Raw genomic sequence first — 6,000 nt, 5'->3', positions numbered from 1 at the left:
TTTTATGGTTCGTACTGTTTGAAGTAAAATGCATATTTTTATTGAATTATTCAGTCTAATTTCTTTGTGGGGACTGATTTTATAGTTTCAGTACAATACATTTTACTACAATGTATTCATTTCTTTATACATTATTATTATTATTGTTGTTGTTGTTGTTGTTGTTATTCCATTAAACTTTGGTTCCTATTCTTTAGTTCAGAGTGAATAAGAAATAACCCTGGGTTACGATATCAAGGGATACTGGATTAGCAAGTCTTTGGCAGAGTCACAGAGGGCATCCCTTGCTCTTCACCTTCTGCATGCACCTCCCATTCACCTACTCTCTCTGAAGAGCAAGGATCTACTTGATCCATTCTCTACATACTACATAGTCCAGGGCATAGCAAGATGGAGTGTGTCTCTGGAAAAGAATGGATCGAGTCTTCCCGCAGTTCTCCAAATTTGGAGGGAACCATTCCAAGAGGCAGCTGACGTTCATGCTTTCAGATTTCATAGAGTCACAGGGTCAGAAGGGACCTTAAGGTTTATTTGGTTTTAAGATGGTGGCTTAAGCCTTCTGAGTTGGGAAGGAGGGGAGAGAATGCTAGAAGTCTTGATTTACTTTAGCGGTGCAGTGTTTTGGATTCAATCTCCAAAAAGTCCTTTGGGGTATCTGAAAGTAGAAAAGTAGGCAACACCTTAGAATACTCACAGCTCTTTCTGAGAAGAGGTTGCAGTGATTCATCTTTGTCTTTGGCAAATTGTGCTCTGCTCTGGTCTGTCAGAGGACAAATTGTGTTCTGTTCTGGTCTCCAACTTGTCATTATTCTACTTAAAACTCTCCAGAGTTTGCTGCACATTTTCTATCACCGAACATCCTGCATCTTCCTTCTTACTGCTTATCTCCCTACATTAATTCCTTACTAACTTTATGCAAATAATAGTTTCAATAAAAGATGAAAGAGCTAGAATTAAAGTAGACATTACTCTTCCTTTTTTTCAGATGCAGAAAAATGCACCACTTGTCCAGAAGATCAGCATCCAAATATCAGTCAAGATCGTTGTATTCCCAAAATTAAAACCTTCCTAAATTATAAAGACTATTTGGGGATCATCCTAATTTCCATTGCCTTGTTCCTATCTTTAACAACAGCCTTTGTCTTGGGAATCTTCATTAAATTCCAAGACACTCCAATCATCAAAGCCAACAACAGGGACCTTTCCTACATCCTCCTCATCTCCCTCCTGCTTTCCTTCTTCACCTCCTTCCTCTTCATTGGCCAGCCAAGAAGAGCCACCTGCCTCCTCCGACAGACAACCTTCAGCATCATCTTCTCAGTTGCCATTTCTTCTGTCTTGGCCAAAACGATCATGGTGGTGCTGGTCTTCTTGGCCACAAAACCAGGGAGTAAAGTACAGGGATGGCTGGGGAAAAGCTTGGCCAACTCTATTGTCCTTTCTTGCTCTGGTCTCCAAGTTGTCATTTGCAGCAGCTGGCTTGGTGCTTCTTCCCCATTTCCTGACTCAGACCTACACTCTCAGCCTGGAGAGATCATCCTGCAATGCAACGAAGGATCCGTCATCATGTTTTACTGTGCTCTTGGCTACATGGGCTTCCTGGCTGCTGTCTGCTTCACAGTGGCTTTCCTGGCCAGGAACCTCCCTGGGTCCTTCAATGAAACCAAGCTGATCACCTTCAGCATGCTAGTTTTCTGCAGCGTCTGGGTCTCCTTTGTGCCCACCTATCTGAGCACCAAGGGGAAGTACATGGTAGCTGTGCAGGTCACCTCCATCTTGGCCTCCAGTGCTGGGCTGCTGGGCTGCATCTTTTTCCCCAAGTGCTACATAATTATTTTGAGGCCAGACCTCAATACTAAGGAGCAACTAATCATGAAAGCTAAAAGAGAAAAGTGATTCTTGATGGAGTTTTTAAATGTTAATAAAAGAACTCCAAGCAGCAAACAGTAATCTTGCAGAGTAGAAGCATGAACCACAAAAGGAATTTGCACATTAAGCTTAATTACAGTCAGAAATAAGTTCAGTCTTCACACAGTAGTTAGATGAAGAAAAATAGAGATAGCTTACTTTTATTCAGTAGATCTGGATACAGGTAGGTTCATAGTAGAAAGCATTTAATCATCACTGGACAATGAAAAAGAGGAGAGCTGCATTCTGCAGCTCTTCCTGCTTGCATGTCTGCCCACGAGGTAATGGAGACTGTTAATCCCCAAGCCCAAGAAGAAGGAGGAAGTGGACCCATGTGACATCCCACAAGCAGAATAGAGTTGTATTTACTAGAGCTTTATGCTTATGAGACAATGCTGAGTTGATCCCTGATAGTTCCAACAATTTTGGTTATAAAATTGTTATAATTCTTGTGTTATAAGCAGCAGAAGAACCCTTTGTCTTCCCCTTGTTCTTTACCCTGTCCCCATTCTATGGGTTGGATCTTATCAAGAAATTCCGCAGTTTAAAAAAAAAGCAGGGGTGATATATTTATAGTTCACCCCAGACCTCATTAGTTGAGCAAACAGGGAATGCATTGTGTAATTCTCTTGTCCATTTATTTCCTGAGTTAAAAGTGGGGGAAGAAATATAACCGAGAAATTGCTGAGCTATCAAGAAGACTGAGCTGTTACAGACTTTCCCAAGCCAGTTGAGCAAAGAAACCCAAAGCTAGAAAGGAGCTGGGAGAAAAGCAACAGAGCAGTGAAAGGTTTGGGGAAAAGACAGCAACAAAATGAAGAAGAAACTGTGCTGTAACTTAAGAGCAAACTTGGGAAATAGAAAACCGATATAGGAATAGAAAGGCATACAGACCCTGTACATTGAGTCTCCAGAGCTCTGGGGTCCAAAGGCCCATGGCCGCTCATCCTGTGGGAGCTGAGCTTGAGCCTGTTCCTCCCCATCCAGACCTGCACAATCCCCAGATCCTGGGGCAAGAGTGTCCCAGAGCTTGGGGGCTAAGCACCTGGAGCTCCCACCCTGACCCGATTCTAATAAACCCTTAAACCTGGCTCTTCCCCAGGCCTTGGGCTATGGTGGATGGAGGACCCCTTGTGAGAAGTTTGCATGTTTTCTCCAGATGTTGTTTTTGTATGGTTTTGGATTACTTTGTTTTAATCGTTTCATGCTGCATGCTGCCCAGAGCTGTGATGGAGTCAGGAGGCCTATCAAATGAAGAAATACAGCAATGGTCATGCATTCTAACAGTGAATTCTGCTAGAGCGTATGGTGAGCACCTGTTGCCATTGCAGGTCCACAGCTCGCTAAGAAGCACTGCAGCCCATGGACAGCAAAAGCTCTGGGAAGATCCTATAGGATCCAGGTTGAATGAAAGGTGCCCAGTATTGTTGAAGGAGCCAGAGTCACTGGACAGAAGTCAGGCTTCAGTAAAGATTGGAGATTGCCAGTCCAAGCTTGCCTGAATCTCCACCATGGGTAGACCGGCCACAAAATGGCATTAAGGAGGAACCTGAAATCTGCCCTCCCGAATATAGATTGTGTTAAATTACTGGATCTGATTCAGGACTTAAGGTAAACCAGAGGCTGATATGGTCTTCCCCTGCTTAGTTCCTCACTCAGTTAAAACACAGATTGTAAATTGTCCCAGTTTGGTGTGGAATCTGCTAGGATCTCAGAGCTGATGACTTTGGAACAACCAACACTGAATTTTGCTTAGGTGAGAAAGGTTTCTTAAAGAAAACAAACCAACAACAGAACCTCTGCTGCGTGTATGCATTTCTCTGAAAATAACTATTAACAATGCTATTAGGAAGCCCTTAGTATTTGTATTTTGCTTGGTGATTGCTTCATTTCCCAGGATTCAGGAACTTTACTGAACACACCCATTTTCTGCCTTTTCTCTTATTGGCCCCTTCTGGCAACATCAGGTAGGACTGGAAGCCCTTTCTTTCTTTGGTATCTATTAAACTGAAGAGTAAGAATTGGAAGAACCCAGTCACAGCATGAGCTGAGTCAGTTCTCTCCAGCAGTAATGGCCTCCTTCACATGTGCCCGTACAGAATCACAGTGATGCCCAAAGGTCCTCTCTTCCATTCTTAATTCATGAGCTCACAGACATCTACATGAGAAGCAATCACTTGCTCCCCTTGTTCCCCATCCTGATCAGAACTACACCAAAGGATGGGAATATATGAGTATCATGTCTCTTTCACAGGTGTCCAAAAAGGGAAGACTGGACTGGATTCAGGACGAGCTTTGGAGAAGGCCCCTGCAGGACTTTGGAAACTGGCGACACTGTCTCGGTCCTGGCTGTTCTGAAAGAGTTTCACCAGAAAACGTTGGGCCAAACTTACTAGCCTCCCTCTTTGATTCCTAGTAAGAGCTCCATCAGTAGCTCTCCAGCTGGGTGCCAGCACATGGGCTCACACAGGGTCGAAGATTTCACAAAGGTCATGCTGCTCCTCACAATTATTAGAATGACAGTGATTTCTTTGTTGCCTTCCTGCCAAACCTCAAGGGATTCTTTTTCCCCTCTGGAAATTAGACTTGAAATAAACAGCAGACTCAGCAGCAACACGTAGTAAAATCTGCCTTCAGAAAAGCGGGGTGCATAAACACATCTTGTGCCCCTGGGAAGCTGGACTGAGCTGCACAGCCAGCAGGAGCTGTGTTGCTGTATTGGCCCTTGCTCTGTCACTGGGCAGTCCTTGCTGGGCTCAATCTGCATTTGGGAAAACCCACTGAGATTCAGTCCTGCTCCAAAAGACTTGGGGCTTCTCCTAAGGCAGGTGGTATCATCCATCAGATCAGAAATGGTCCTGCTGCTCCTGCTTCTCATGCTGCTCTTCCTGTTGCCACAGGCTACCTGCAGGATGCTCAGTGCCAAGTGCCCCTTGACTGTGGGGAGGGATGGAGTTGACCCATTCAATTACTGCAGGCCAGGAGACCATCTCATCGGCGGAGTCTTCTCTGCAACCAATCTTGCTAGAATTCAGCCACATAGTTTCGACAGGAGTCCCTCTACAAAATTTGATGGGTAAGTCATTCCATAGACGACGGAGTTACGTCACTGGTAAATTCCTATTTTGTGCATAAAGCAACCTCTGGTGTGAAACTAGTTTTCTTTTTTAAACCCAATTATTTACCGAATAATTGGTTAGTTGAACCTTCCAGTAGACAGTGACTCGTTGTACAATGACTCCATATTTTTCTATTTCTGTATGTTTCCATTTTCTAAGCTTGCTCTTGAGTTACAGCACCGTTTCTTTGTGGTTCTCCATTTTGTTGCTGTCCTTCCCCCAGATCTTACACTGCTCACTTGCTTTTCTCCCAGCTCCTTTCTGACGTTTGGTTTCTTCACTCAACTGGCATGGCAAAGTCCGTTAGAGCTCAGGTTTCTTGAGAGCTCAGCAATTTCTGGGTTCCGGAGCAAGGCAGAGATGTCAAGAAACACAGAAAGAGAAGGAAGCCATTCACTTGAGGGGAAACAAGAGGAGCTTGTTGAGGAGTCGTTCACCTCAATTCTTCACCTAGCTTCCCTTCTTCTCATAGTTTCTCTTCTGTTCTGCCTCACAAACACACACACAGACACACACACAATCCATTCATACATTCAACTCTAGATTGCAAGCTTCCCAAGGAGTGGCTGGACTACTAGGGGGTAGGGCACAAGCCTTGAGGTCCAGGTTGTCTGGGCAGCTTCAGTTCTGGTTTTAATTCAGTGAAAGCAGAGGAGATGCAGAGATGTGGAATTAGGCAGAGACACTTAATTCCGGAACATTCCTTTTCCTCGGAGCAGAATGATGACATCATGCACATATATTTTCAGGGAAGGAGATGTGATGTACTGGAAAATTCTGTCCTTCCTTTTTGCCATTCAGGAGATCAACAAAGATCCCCACCTCTTACCCAACATCACCCTGGGCTACAACCTCCATGACAACTTTCGAGACAGAAGAATGACTTTGGATGCTCTGTTGGACCTGCTTTCCACTGGAGAGGCCAATGTTCCCAACTACAGCTGTGGAAGGAAGAAAAACATGCTGGTTCTCC

Source organism: Candoia aspera, chromosome 2, assembly GCF_035149785.1.
Source record: "Candoia aspera isolate rCanAsp1 chromosome 2, rCanAsp1.hap2, whole genome shotgun sequence".
In the NCBI taxonomy this organism is placed as follows: Eukaryota; Metazoa; Chordata; class Lepidosauria; order Squamata; family Boidae; genus Candoia; species Candoia aspera.
This window is presented reverse-complemented; position numbering follows the sequence as displayed.